The sequence below is a fragment of the Acinonyx jubatus genome, chromosome D1 (assembly GCF_027475565.1).
Source record: "Acinonyx jubatus isolate Ajub_Pintada_27869175 chromosome D1, VMU_Ajub_asm_v1.0, whole genome shotgun sequence".
NCBI lineage: Eukaryota > Metazoa > Chordata > Mammalia > Carnivora > Felidae > Acinonyx > Acinonyx jubatus.
The window spans coordinates 64,216,580-64,231,737 of NC_069390.1; the positions used below are offsets into that span (position 1 = coordinate 64,216,580).

At 35.8% G+C, this 15,158-nt stretch overlaps 1 long non-coding RNA gene across 1 annotated transcript in view; it reads right to left on the bottom strand.

The window, feature by feature from the left end:
- Positions 1-322: 322 nt before the first annotated feature.
- The window catches only part of LOC128311875 (uncharacterized), a 45,941-nt gene continuing 31,105 nt past the window's right edge, over positions 323-15,158 (bottom strand). Inside the window, exon 3 of the long non-coding RNA XR_008290518.1 lies at positions 323-540. This is a non-coding gene — a long non-coding RNA (uncharacterized LOC128311875). The remainder of the gene's footprint in view (positions 541-15,158) is intronic.

Genomic DNA, 15,158 nt, shown 5'->3' on the forward strand with positions numbered 1-15,158 from the left:
CATAACCTCTCAACTCTAAAATGAAGATAACAGTAACTTCAGCATAGGTTTATGATATAAAACTAAAGTTTCTAAAGCACTTAGAACAAAGGCCAGGCATACAGAAAACATTACCTAATACAGCTACCACTTGCCAACAAAAAATTCTTGGGCAGTGGAATTTAAACTGTTGCACATACACATATTTGTATTTGGAAAGTTTATTTGAATTCATGTGAACCTTGATGTGCAGAAACTTGATGGGGAAATCTTTTCACAATGCAAACGTATATCAAATCATAAAGATGTGTGTTTTAAATATATTACAATTTTATTTGTCAATTATACCACAACAAAGCTGGAGGAAAAAAAGAAACAAGCATGGGAACAGTACAGGTATACAAGGAGAAGCAGAAATTAGAAGGCAGGGAACTCCTTCTTTGTGTTTCCATGATTGAGTTCTGTACGTCTTCCCTGAATCCTTCTGGTTATTCTCTTTTTCTTGACCTGCTTTGAGTAATTTTTGCTTTCATTCATCCTGAAGATCCCTAAAACAGTCTCCTTGGTAAAAAGGTAGACAGAAAGTTAGGAGGGAATAGATACAGCTGAGAAGAAAGCCCGTGTCCCAGCCAGTGAGAACAGGCTCATCCATGTCTTTGGTTAGCCCACAATAGTTCCTTTGACCTCTCTAGCAGACTATTTCACATTTCTCTGGCACTGACATTCAAAATGTTAGCCCAAATTATACAGCATACTCTGAGATCAGAGCCCTTGCTGGTATGTAGACATCTTATGGAGAATATGAGTTAGAAGTCTGAACTGACATGTGGATGGAATTTTTTATTTATAACTAATTGAAGGTGAAAAGAGATAAGAAGCTACATTCACATTTAATTCAGTTTACTGGAATATGGAAGGTTGATTAGAAAATATATTACATATGATCTTTACCCCTCTAAGAATAAGAGTGAAAGTCATTCCCAGGCTGCAAAGAAGTAATGAATTTCTAGAGTCCATGGGTTTCTCTCTGTTCAAAGACATTATCTTTGGGGATTTTTTGTTTCTTGGGTTTCTTCCATCAGCATCAAGATTTTCTACCTACTTTATTAAAGAATTTATTCAGTCATATTTATTTGAATTCAGTTTCTCCTTGCCACAGTATTTTCTATAGGCTTTCTTATTTAAAAAAAAAAAAAAAAGAGGGGAGAATTCCAAAAGAGTAGCCACATCCTTCCCTATTATATGTAGTTCTTTCAAATGTAACAGAGTTTTTATCTGTTTCTATCACTAGCACCTAGAAGAGTACATAACACATCATAGGCTCTCAATGAATTTTACTTGTTATTGAATCTATGTTACTATAACAATGATAAAATGGAGTTCTCTGATCACTAAATCAAAAAGGCACAGAGGAAGCTTATAGGTTTTGGAACCAGAGTAGACAACCTAGCTGTGTTTCCCTAGCTGTTATGAAAAGTAGTAATAAAGTATATGGCTGCACAGTTTAAAGTCACAGCCACCTTTCAATGATTTTTTGTATAAAATTCTCCTAAATTATGTATTGAATCTTTGTCATTATTTGGGACTTTTATTGTGCTTCTTAGCATTTTAATATAACATTCAAATTTTGTTTCTCCTCTAAGAAACTGTTGCTCTGAAATATGATTGAAAGGTAGTATCCACTAAGACACACTATCTGAAGGCAGAAAGAAAAAAAGTGTATGCTGATTCTCCATAAGTCATAAACCCCCAAAATTACAAAATAGAGAGTCTGATGTCAAGAACATCTATACCAGTCTTTTAACTTCTATCATAGAAGAAAGGATCTACAGATCTGATGACATGAAGATTTAAAATTTTTTGAGTGTCAGTGGCAAATTTTAAAAAGATTATAAAGAAAATAAAATTTTAAGAACTATAATCCAGGGAAATAACTTTACTATATATAAAAGTCTTATAAAGTAAAATATCACTGACTGTATGTTACAGACTATGAGTCTGGAGTTCTCTCTTGTCCAGCAAGAGAGTGAACACAGAATTGAATACAAGAGAGACTAATGTCCAGGAGGAAAGAAAAGCCCCAAACAGTGGTTCATCTCTGTTTTTTGAGCTTTCAAGATCTTACACACATGGTGAATGTGAAGAAAACAAGATCTTAGAGACGTGAACACGGAGAAAACAATCAGATAGTAACCATTAACTCATGTGATTAAGAAGCAAAGGGTCTGGGTGGCAAGTGGTGTTTGTGATTAAGGTACCTTGGTGTCAGATGGAAAGTAATTTCCTGCATGAGATAAAACAAGTTATTCGTGATTCCATTATAATATCTCAATAGCTAACCTCGGGCGCTTTCACCCTGTGGTGGCAGCTTTCCACCCTAAGCTTTTTTCTAACCCATTTATGTAAGTAGAACCTATTTCCCCACAACTATAAGAGATTAAATAATCAGAGAGCACATTAAATAATTTATGAGAGAAAAAGCAACTAATAACTAATGTATAAAAATATAATACTATCCAACTATAGCAATATAGTAATTAACACCTTGTAACAACAATGAGGTAACATCTTTTATATTATATGTGTTGTTAATGATTTTACATATCACAGGCTGGTGAGCAATAAAACAGTAATTTTTCTATTTAATTGGTAAAATTGTATACCGTTTTAAACCTTTGGGAAACTTTAGATATCAAGAGCTTAAAAACTATTTTATTGACAGCAATTGCATCTCTAGGAATTTAAAATATGGACAAGTCAAATCCAAGTAGAAGTTAATCACAGAATTGCTTATACTTATTTTAAAATGGAAATAAGCAACTTAATTATCATCCCTGAGGAAATGGTGAAGGGAACACTATAAATTTAATGAAGTACTATGCTATCTTTAAAATGTTTGATTTTGCGGCATCTTAAAGAGATCTTTGCAGTCCCATGTTCATGGTAGCATTATTCAAAATAGCTAAGATATGAAAACAACCTAAGTGTTCATCAACAGATGAGTGGATAAAAAAGATGCTGTATATATAAAAAAAAATGTAGTGCTTATTTATTTTTGAGAGAAAGAGAGAGGGTGAACAGGGAAGGGGCAAAGAGAGACAGAATCTGAAGCAGGCTCCAGGCTCTGTGCTGGTAGCACATGGCTCGAACTAACAAGCCATGAGATCATGACCAGAGCTGAAATCGGATGCTCAACTGACTGAGCCATCCAAGCGCCACTAGATGCTGTATATATAAATAATGGAATATTATTCAGCCACAGAAAAGTAGGAAATCCTGCTGTTTTTGACAACATGGATAACTCTTGAGGGTGTTATGCTAAGTGAAGTTAAGTCAGACACAGAAAGACAAATACTATAGGTATCACTTATATGTGAAATCTGAAAAAGGGAAACAGAGAGTAGAGTAGTGGTTACTAGGGACTCAGGGATGGGGGCAATTAAGAGATACTGGTCAATGGGAACAAATTCAGCAATACAATCCCTATCAAAATACCAACAGCATTTTTCACAGAACTAGAACAAATATACTAAAATTTGAATGGAACCACAAAAGACCCCAAATAGCCAAAGTCTTGAAAAAGGAAAACAAAACTGGAGATATCACAACCCCAGATTTTAAGATATACTACAAAGCTGTAGTAATCTAAGCAGTAGGTACTGGCACAAAAATAGATCCAGAGATCAGAAAAGACCTATGGAAAAGAACACATAACACATAAACACATATCAAAATTTTCTGAAATGTAATAATAGTAATGGCAATAACAGTAACAATATGAAAATGAAGCTAAGCACATAGATATCCATTCCATTCAAATTAACACAAGCCCACATCCAAAGAATTATGAAAATATTAACCACTGCAAATAAGATAAATAAGTAAATAAATTCTTCCTTAAACACGTAAGAATTTGAAAACATAGTAAAAAGTTGGCTCAATACATCTGCAGCCACAGAAACTTTCTGTGGTAAAATCAGAAAGAATGAGGTGATAGCTCATTGAAGTTTTGATTTGCATTTCCCTGAAGGCCATCTGTATGTATTCTTTGAAAATGTCTATTCATGTCTTCTGCACATTTTTAATTGGATTTTCTTTCATTTGGGGGACATTGGTTTTGTAAGTTCTTTATATATTTTAGATACTAACCCTTTACTAGATATGTCATTTGGCAATATCTTCTCCCATTCCATAGGTTACCTTTTAGTTTTGTTGATTGTTTCCTTTGTTGTGCAGAAGATTTTTATTTTGATGTAGTCCCAATAGTTTATTTTTTGCTTTTGTTTCCCTTGCCTCAGGACACAAACCTACAAAGTTGCTATGGCCGATGTCAAAGAGTTTACTGTCTGTGTTCTCCTCCAGGATTTTGATAGTTTCATGTCTCACATTTATGTATGTAATCCATTTTGAATTTGTTTTTGTGTATGGTGTAAGAAAGTGGTCCAGTTTCATTCTTTCGCATATTGTTGTCTAGTTCTCCCAACACCATTTGTTGAAAAAACTATCTTTTTTCCCATTGAATATTTTTTCCTGCTTTGTTGAAGATTAAATGACCTATAGTTGTGGGTTTATTTCTGGGTTTTCTATTTTGTTCCATTGATCTATGTGTCTATTTTTGTGCCAGTACCCTACTGTTTTGATTACTACAGCTCTGTAATATACTTTGAAGTCCGGAATTGTGATGCCTCCAGCTTTTTCTTTTTCAAGGTTGCTTTGGCTATTCTGGGTCATTTGTAGTTCCACAAAATTTTCAGATGGTTGAAAAATGCTGGTGGTATTTTGATAAGGATTTCATTAAATGTGTAGATTGCTTTGGGTAGCATAGACATTTTAACAATATTTGATCACCTCACACCTGTCAAAATAGCTAAAACCAACAACACAAGAAACATTAGGTGTTGGCAAGAATTTGGGGGAAAAGGAACCCTCTTGCACTGTTGGTAGGAATGCAGACTGGTAGAGCCACTGCACCAGTTTCCTCAAAAACCTAAAAATAGATCTACCCTACAATCTAGCAATTGCACTACTAAGTATTTACCCAAAGAATACAAAAATACTAATTCAAAGGGATATATGCACCCCAGTGTTTATAACAGCATTATCTACAATAGCCAAATCATGGAAATTGCCCAAGTGTCCATCAACTGATGAATAAATAAAGAAGTGGCGCGCGCACACACACACACACACATACACACACACACACACACACACACACACACACACACACACAGGGGAATAATATTCAGCCATAAAAAAGAATGAAATCTTGCCATTTACAACAACATGAATGGAGCTAGAGAGTATTATGCTAAGCGAAGTAAGTCAGTCAACAAATGACAAATAACAGATGATTTTACTCATATGTGGAATTTAAGAAACAAGCAAAGGGAAAAAAAGAGAGAAGGAGAGGGAGAGGGAGAGACAAAGCAGGAAACAGACTCTTAATTACAGAGAAAAATCTGATGGTTACCAGCAGGGAGGGGTGGGAAAATGGGTTAAATAGGCGATGGGAATTAAGGAGAGCACTTGCTGTAATGAGCATTGTGTGCTATATGGAAGTGCTGAATCACTATATTGTACACCTGAAACTAATATTGCACTGTATGCTAACTAACTTGAATTAAAATAGAACACTTAAAAAAATTCAGAAAGAACATGAGGGACCTATGAAGTAGTTGATTTATGGCAAGAAAAAAAAAAGTATAACATGGACTGTCTTTTAAAAGTTTGCCAGAAAAGGATATTTATTACAAATAACCTAGGCTCTGACTCAGTAAACCCACCCCAGGTTTTAGTAAGTCCCAGACTCTCATAACAAAGTTAAATTCATCTTTCTACAGTCTGTTAATCTTTCATTATTGGCTCTCAGTAAAAGTTACAATCCTTCATAAAACCATAAATGCTATATCAATATATAGCATTATATTATAGTAGAATTCTTTAATATTATTTAAAACCAAACTTTATTCTGCCTTCTAAAAGTTTGGATAAGGTATATAAATCATATTAATGGAGTACAAAAATACGTATCTACCATGGTTCCTTCCAGTTTGATGAATAAGGTAATAAAACCTAAAATTTTCTATTTTTTACTACTTCTGTATTACCAGAGAGTAAGACCTAGGGCAGATGACACTTTTTTAGCAGAGTTCCTCAATTAGTTTTTGGTTCTGGAAAGTATGCCTGGAAGCAAATAAGGGAATGGAAAATTAAAATTGCTCTCAAAAACTATTATGAAAATTAAGATGTGATTGTATCTTGAAGAAGGAAGAGAGGCATCAGCCTGGCAGAAGGCTGGAACTTCCTAAGAAATCTAGTCAGTTCCCAGTGGTGGAGTGGTAGAAGAACTTTTTAAAAAGGTGATGTCTAGATTTGAAATTTATGGTATTTTCAATTTCTGCAATGAGAAAAAAATCCCTCTCTAATGTCTGCTACAACATAAATGATTTTGGCATGGCTTGACAGGAAATTAAGGAAAAGAATACTGTGTTCCTGACTTGAGTTGATGGCAAGAAACTAGTAAATAATAAAATACAGTGTTATGAAATGTTTACAGAGCTATAAGCTCTGGGATGGCAAGGACACGTCTGTCTTGTTCATCACTGTCTAGAGACTAAGTCCATGACTGAGATCTCCAATAAACACGTGCTAAATGAATTAACAAATTATGGCACCAATATACAAAGATTAAGCACAGTAGTGTGAGAACACATAGAAGGAAGTGCTTAACTATTCCTGGAGATTTTAGGAAAAGATTTCTGGAGTTTAATTGAATGAAGTGCTATTTGAGCAAAATGTTGAGTTCACGAGAAAACAGCAGGATGAGTGCATTCTAGCCAATGGGGACAACACATACAGGAGCACAGAGGTGTGAAATGGCCTGGTGTGTCTGGGGATCTGCAGATTGTGTGGTGTGGCTCAGTCTCACCATCCATGTGAGAGAGAGCTGGAAGAAAAACCTCAAAAGGAGCAGAGGCCTAATCGTACAGACTTGGTGTGATGTACCATAGCATAGAGTTCAGATGTTTCACTTATATGTGTATGCTAATAGGACTGGTATCCTATTTGTTCAGGACACCACACTCTTCTGAATACAAATGACTAAAATAACCTGTGTGGTAAATTTGAAGATGCCCTCTTTTGTCAGTTGAGGAAAGCAGCAATTGACACATTCAAAATGCATTCATTTAGAGGCCCAAAGTTGTGGAGGCATCTCAGCTCACACAACTTTGGACAACACAGTATACCTAATATTGAGGCTGTGAAACAGCCCCCTGCCTCTCAGTGCTGTATTGACAAGATCAAATGATCCATGAGGTGAGATGGCATTCCTTCCTATTCATAAATTGATACATATACAATCATAATTGAAATTCTAACACATATGGGAGAAAACCCTAATTAGGATCATCTGAATGTATATTGAAAATAGCACCGAAATATAAGGAGTTTGGGAAAAGAACCTCCAGGTGTTTTGATTATCATATGTATAAAATCTACATATTCATACTCATCTGGAAAGCTACCATGAGCTGTGTGGTCCTTATGCTGCATATGCAATTGCTATCTTCCTTTCCCCACCCCTTGGCTCTCCCACTAAATAATTGCTTTTTTAAAAAAGGCAAGAAATGGCAAGGATACCAAAGCAGAATTTTATCACTGTATTTTACAGCCTTAAGACAAATTGACAGTTCAAGCTTCCTTCTTCTTACAGATACTGTTAATTTATCCTGATATTAGTGACATTCCAGTATATTTAGACAAAACTATGTGACAGTGAGGAAGATCCACAGGGCAGGTACCAGTGGCCTATTAAAGAGGACAAGCAGAGAGGACAGCTGATAAGAAGTCCTAGAACAGGGTTTTAATCTGGGGTCCACATACCACCAATAAGTGACTTCTGAGGTCCATAAACTTGCAGGCAAAAGTATATTGCATATTATTTTCACTTATTTCTTTTTAAAAAATTTTTTTGATGTTTATTTTTCAGAGAGAGAGATAGAGCGCAAGTGGGGGAGGGTCAAAAGAGAGAAGGAGACACAGAATCTGAACCAGGCTCCAGGCTCTGAATTGTCAGCACAGAGCCTGACACAGGGCTCTAACTCACGAATGGTGAGATCATGACCTGAGCCGAAGTTGGACACTTAACCGACTGAGCCACCAGGCATTCCTATTTTCACTTATTTCTGACTGAAATTCAGTATTTCCTTAAACTATGAATGTAAGTAATAAAGCACAGTAATATTAGCAGTGCCCATGACATTGTCACCAGGAGAAATGACAGATATTTTAACATAATGTTATAATTATTACAAATATATCACTTATACATATCACTAATTTGAAATTACAGTACTATTTTCACTTGCCCTTAATCACACTTACTCACAATCTTCCTATTTACAGATACTGGCCCAACTACAGCACTATTCTGTCCTTAGTGGTCATTCAACCTCTAGCAATAAAGCTATGAATTCTCACATTGGTAACCAATACAGAGTCATTGCTTTCCACGGCACTTTAAAATTGCTAATTGGTGAATATACTGAAAGGTGTGAGTTATGCTAATATTTGTATTCCTTTATTTCAGCATAATTGCTAGCCTGTAATTTTGTATATTTTATTGTATGCATATAAAAACCTTATTCTGAGAATTGGTCTATAAGCTTCACTACCAAAAAATTCCATTAAACCAAAAAAGTTTTGATCCCTTGGCCTAGATCACATTGTTTTCTGGAAATTAGGCATCAATTCTTATCTATCTTCCTTCCATTTTTCAACTTGGTGTCAGTAAAGGGTGGACTCTGGAAAATGGCGGGGGTTGGTGGGGACTGTAGTTGGCAATCTCCACTATTTAAAATAAAAGCAGCAGGAATCTACTCCTGAAATCATTGTTTCACTATATGCTAACTAATTTGGATGTAAATTTTAAAAAATAAGAAATAAAATTTTAAAAACTAAATAAAAAATAAAAAATATATAAAATAAAATAAAAGCAGCAGGATTTCTAGTTTTCATGTCAGGAAGGACTCAAGTCTGGAAGCCAAATGCTAAGGAATTCCCAAGGTTCTGAACATCTGATCTTTTGCTTCAATTCCTTGCTTAAAATTATTTGCATTCTATAGTAGTAAGCAACTCCTTTAAGTCAGAAAGGCCTTGGGTTTCCCTTCTGAGGCAACTAGGAAGGAAAGCACTAAAATAAGAAAAGACCTCTCACGCCTGTGAAAATAGCTAAAATAAAAACCTCAATAAGCAAAGTTGGAAAGGATGTGAAGAACAAGGAGCACAGCCCATTGGTGGGAATGCAAGCTGGTACAGCCATTGTGGAAAACAGTATGGAAGTTCTTCAAAAAATTAAAAATATAAATACCATATGATCCAGTAATTTCACTACTGGGTATTTACCCAAAGAAAATAAAAAGAGTAATTCAAAAGGATATATGCAGCCCCATGTTTATTGCAGCATTATTTACAATAGCCAAGATATGGAAGCAACCCAAGTGTCCATCCATAGATGAATGGATAAAGAACATATGGCATATATACACAATGGAATGTTACTCAGCCACTAAAAAAGAAACATAGCTTGCCATTTGCAACAACATAGATGGTTCTAGAGGGTATAACCTTAAGTGCAATAAGTCAGAGAAAGACAAATACCATATGATTTCACTCACATGTAGAATTTAAGAAACAAAACAAACAAACTAAAGAAAGAGAGACAAACAAAAAAAAAACAAACTCTTAATTATAGAGAACAAACTGGTGGCTCCCAGAGGGGAGGTGGATGGGGGTATGGGTGAAATTGGTGATGGGGATTAAGAGTACAATTATGTGATGACTGAATAATGTATAGACTTGTTGAATCACTAGACTGCATACCTGAAACTAATTTAAAACTGTAAGTCAAATATATATATATATATACATATATACTTATTATATATAATAAATATATATAATAAGTATATATGTATATATAAAGTAAATTATATATATATATGCATCCAAAGAAGAGACTGAAGCAACAGAATAAGTAGTGGAGTACCTTGGGGGAAGAAATTTCCAAAAGGAGAGATATGCACACTGACTTCCTATTATAGGAAGAGAAGAGGGCAGATACCTTGGAGCCATTCTGTGACTAGAGAAAGGGATGCTAAAGTAGAAGCCATCTGTTACTCTCTCAACCTTCTCAAAAAATTTTAAGGACATAGAAAAATTACTGATGAACTATTGTACATAACTGTTAGGAATAAATCTATGTTCTGATGCCAAGATCTGTCAAAGACCCATGCATACAATGGCCACAGTGGCCCCCCCTTTAATTCTGAAATATGATTACTGACCTTAGAAATCCAAAGCCCCTGGAGTCCTGCCACCACAACATCACCCACTTCCCACTAAGCCCTGTAAAAGTCACAAAGCATTTTCACCCTGGTATAAAATGTCGATTCCCTAGGAAACAGAAATAAGTAAATCCTGTTCTCAAGAATACCGAGTCTAAGAAAGAAGAAGAAGAAGAAGAAGAAGAAGAAGAAGAAGAAGAAGAAGAAGAAGAAGAAGAAGAAGAAGAAAAAGAATACTGAGTCTCTCAAGAAAGAAAAGTAGAAGAATCAGAATTTCTTCAGTGCCAGGCCTTGTGCTGGATATTTATTTCACTTAATCCTCAAGGCACTAATTCAAAATAAATAATACTATCCTAATTTTCCAGAAAATTGAAACTCAGAGGGATTAATTAATTTGCTGAAGTTCAAATAAAATAGTCAAGGTTACTTGACTCTAAATGATTATTCTACATCTACCACATTGTGCTATACAGAATCATAAACAAGAGCTCACATTATGGAATCAAATCCAAGCTTCTTCAACTTCATAGCATCATGATTTGGTCAGCTTTCTTTATCTCTCTATGGTACAATTTCTTCATCTATAAAATGTGGATAATAGTGCTACTTCACTCAGCACCATGCACATGGCACATAATAAGTGGGTGATTAAGGTTATTTTCATTATGGCATAGGCAAAAAAATAAAACTCAGAAAGAGAAAATGGCAAGAAACTAAAGATAGCAAGACATGATCCAGTGTCTCACATGATTTGCACAGCATTGTGATCTCTCCGTTTTAATTCAGGAAACATTTGTTGCACACCCAATATATACAAGGAGCAGTATAAAGATGACTTGGAACCATATTCTGTTTTTAAAGATTTATTCTTTTTAAAAAATGATGGAAATGGTACCGTGAGCTTGACAGAGAAGACATACAATTAAAACAAAGCCTGTATTATATTGTATTGTAACTTACTATCTCTATTTTGCTGGGAGCCTTTCAAAAGCAAAAATGTTTAGTCTCCTCTGTCTTCCCAGTATCTACTACAGTGCCTAAAAACAGAAGTTACTTAATCAACGTTCCAAGAAAGACAGGAGGGAAAAAGAGAAGCAGGAGGAACAAGTAAATGGGGGAGAAAGGTGGAAGAGCAGGAGTAAATAAGGGAGATAGTCTACAAACAGACACAATCAGAGAATTGTGGGACTTCAGAGGAAAGTAATATTAATTGGGTGGAAATACTGTGGTATTTGAGATATACTAGGTAACTTAAGGAATGGGTTGGGACTTAGTCTTGTCTGTTGTGCCTGACATGTAGTGGGATTCAGTAAGCATTTGTTCATTGAATAAGTTAATGGATGAATAGCCCAGGAGTTGGAAAAAGTCTTGGGAAACCACTGTGGGAATGTGAACACGCTATTTACCTTTCCGATTCTCAGACTGCTTGCTGGACAAAATCAAGCATGAAATCATGCCCTTTAATTTCTCCTACTAATATTTTCATTCCCAAACTAATTTTTCCAGTTTATCTTTTGAAAAATCCAAAATAGAGAAACGTTATTCTCCATTATATGGTGGCTAACCCACATTTTCATAATTCTATGCTTCCCTCTGGCTCCATGTAGACAGTTCCCAACACTAGGGGTGTAAGAGTTAAGGCTCCACAACTTTTTACAATATCTGAGAGTCATTAAACATGTTAAATCAGAGAAATGTATCTAATGCCTTTTAAATGACATATTTTTTTATGTCTCAGGGAATGAGGAAGGTCTGTACAGTAAAAACCAAGAGGCTGACAAGGTACATGAACAAATTTCCTTGATATCTTTTCTAGACTAGTAGCTCAGATGTTCTGCCTCATTAAGTAAAACTACTTTCCACTCCTTGTACTATTAAAGAGATAGGTCATAATACCTTTGAACTGAATGATACGTAGAGAGCGCTCTTACGCTCTCGCTCTCTCTCTCTCTCTCTCTCTCCTACAAATGTTGAGCAGTTGAAACACAGTTTCAAACAAAGATAGTGAGCAGGGGGAGAGGGAAAGTTAAGATAGGAAAGAACTTATTTAAACAAATCCCTGGCAGAACGTCAAGATCATCTAATAAATGTTAAGATTTCTTGGGAGGAAAAGAGGGGTAAAGAGAGGAAGGAATTGAAGTAAGGAGGAAAAAAAACAATGAAACAATAAGGTAGACCACAGCTTGCAGGTTTTGAAAAGGGTGTGTGTGTATATATATATATATATATATATATATATATATATATATATATGTATGTATATATATACACACACACACAGAGAGAGAGAGAGAGATTCTGTGTGGAATATAGTGTCTGACATTGCAGATAATGAAATGAATGAGGCCCAATGTCTGTCTTTCAGCACCTTGCAGTAGAATGTGAAGACAGGTTTGTAAGCAGATGTTTCCAGTATTATACAAGGGCCATATCAGAGGCATATCCACTATGGGTTAGGACCCTTTTGGAGCTCTGAGTATGTCAACAGCATGAAGAACAGAAATCATGTGAATTCCACCACTACCTCTTACTGCCTAGGCGATTTGGGGACAAGTTACATAATTTTGGTTTCCTATTTAATAGTAGTACTTAACTCTAAGGACCATTGGGGATGTTAAATGCAATGACATTTTTCTGATGTTTTATTTCTTTTTGAGAGAGAGAGGGACGGAGGCAGGGAGGGAGAGAACGAGTCAGGGAGGGGCACAGAGAGAGGGAGACACAGAATCCTAAACAGGCTCCAGGCTCTGAGCTGTCAGCACAAAGCCCAACGTGGGGCTCGAACCCACGAACTGTGAGATCATGACCTGAGCTGAAGTCGGACACTCAACCGACTAAGCCACCCAGGCGCCCCAAGATGACATTTTTATCTCAGTGCAGGAGCCATAGATGTTGTAATGTGTGTTTGCTCTATTATTCAAGAGTATTCAATTCTACTCTAGAAAACAAGAAAAATAAATGGGATGGATGGAACCCTTTAGAAGTATTAAGAATATAAAGGAAGTAAGCAAGTAGTTTGTAAAATGTAGGCAGAAGTCACATGGTATCATAAGTATCAATAGTAAGTAAGGTAGTAACATTTGAGATGTGTTAAAGATGGATATGATAAAGGAATGTATGAGAGAATAAACAAAGAGCTCCTGATAAATAGAAAGTGATGAAAAGATAAATTCATAAGGTATATTATGCCACCTCTGGTGTGACAAATATGTCATCAAAAAATCAGCTACCCACTATAGGCCTATTATGGCCCAGGGTATCTTCTGGCCAAGAAACACAAATAAATTCCAAAACAACTCTCAGGCTAATTTTTGAGCTATAGGATATGCCATGTGTATTTGTTCTTGCATCTCTATGAAAAACAGGATATGTATTTGGGCCCAGATACCTTCTGTTTATTGGGCCCTTTATTCAAACCTCAATTCTGGTCCTTGCATATACAAGATCAGTAAGGAAGGCTGATGCAACAGAGATAAAATATATAACATCATGTATTTCAGGTACTATGGTACATGCATCTCGTTTGCATCTTAGCCCAAGTATACTAACCTGATCTCTTTCTCTTTGCATCTCTTCCCCTTTTAAATTGGTTTGATAAACTATACAATTAAAGCACCTTAATCTGCTCTGTAAGTAGGTCTGTCCCATGACCTCTGAGATGACTTACCTATTTATAGGCTGCCATAGCTTCAAAGTGACTTCCTACATGTCAGAAGTTGTGTGTATTAGTTCCTTTTTTTATCTTACAGAAAGATAACAAAAGGATGAATTGCAGTACATTCTGGAAAGAGAAAGGCTTGATTATATTTTCTATTTGACCCTACTTGTACAAAATATGTCTTTCATGGCAAGTCCCACTCATAACTCCTTCTGTGTAAACATCAGCCTACACAATGCCACTTCCCTGGCAATAGTTTATTGGACAAGGGATGGATTGATACAATACCAGATAACCATTGGCTGGCCAGTGACCTGAGACTTGCAAGACATGATTCAAAAAAAATCAGCCAGGCCAGCCAAATAATGATGTTGAGAATTTAGACCTGAGACACTGAAGCTAGCATCAGTTTAAAGAGGGACTAAAGTAGGTAGGTAATGCTATGGCTAAGGGCTGGTATGGAATGTGAGGGAACAGATGAATAGAGCTCCACTAGACACACTCAGGATGATGAGAAAGGAAGATAACACTGGTCTATGGAAAGAAGGAAGAGAAGATACACAGGAAAAAGCAGAGCTATCACTGAAGAGTGACTACAAATTCCCCCAGGAAAAAAAGGGATGTGAAATTTGCCTTAAGTGAAGCTTTCCATTTCCAGCTTTAGTGGGAACCAGCTGTTCTGAAGTTTCCCTCCTGGGTCCCACACACCAGTACAGTTTATAAGAAACTTCCATTTATCTTGTTCCTATTTCTTGCAGCCAAATCAATAAAATAATTCATTAGAATACTACTTGTTCATTTTAATGTTCCCAAATAACCTCATTTAGAAACCACTTACACATCTTACTTTAAGAGTATATACTGATGATAAAACTATATGATTCAATTAATATGGTGTCACTCATATATTTAAGTGCCACACTGTTAATGTGTCATAAAAGACACCAGCTGTGCAGACCCTAGTAAATTAGAGTATTTGCTGATGACATTGAAGCCACCAACAGAACACTAGTCCCCTTACACCTATCCTATCTAAAAGAATTAATCCCAGGAAGCTTCACAGTCTATGCTACTGGACAAGTTAATGATAGAGAAAAAAGTAGCATATCTCCAAACTTACCCAATTTATAGAATACCAATAAAAATTGTCATCAATTAGCAAACTGAGTGAG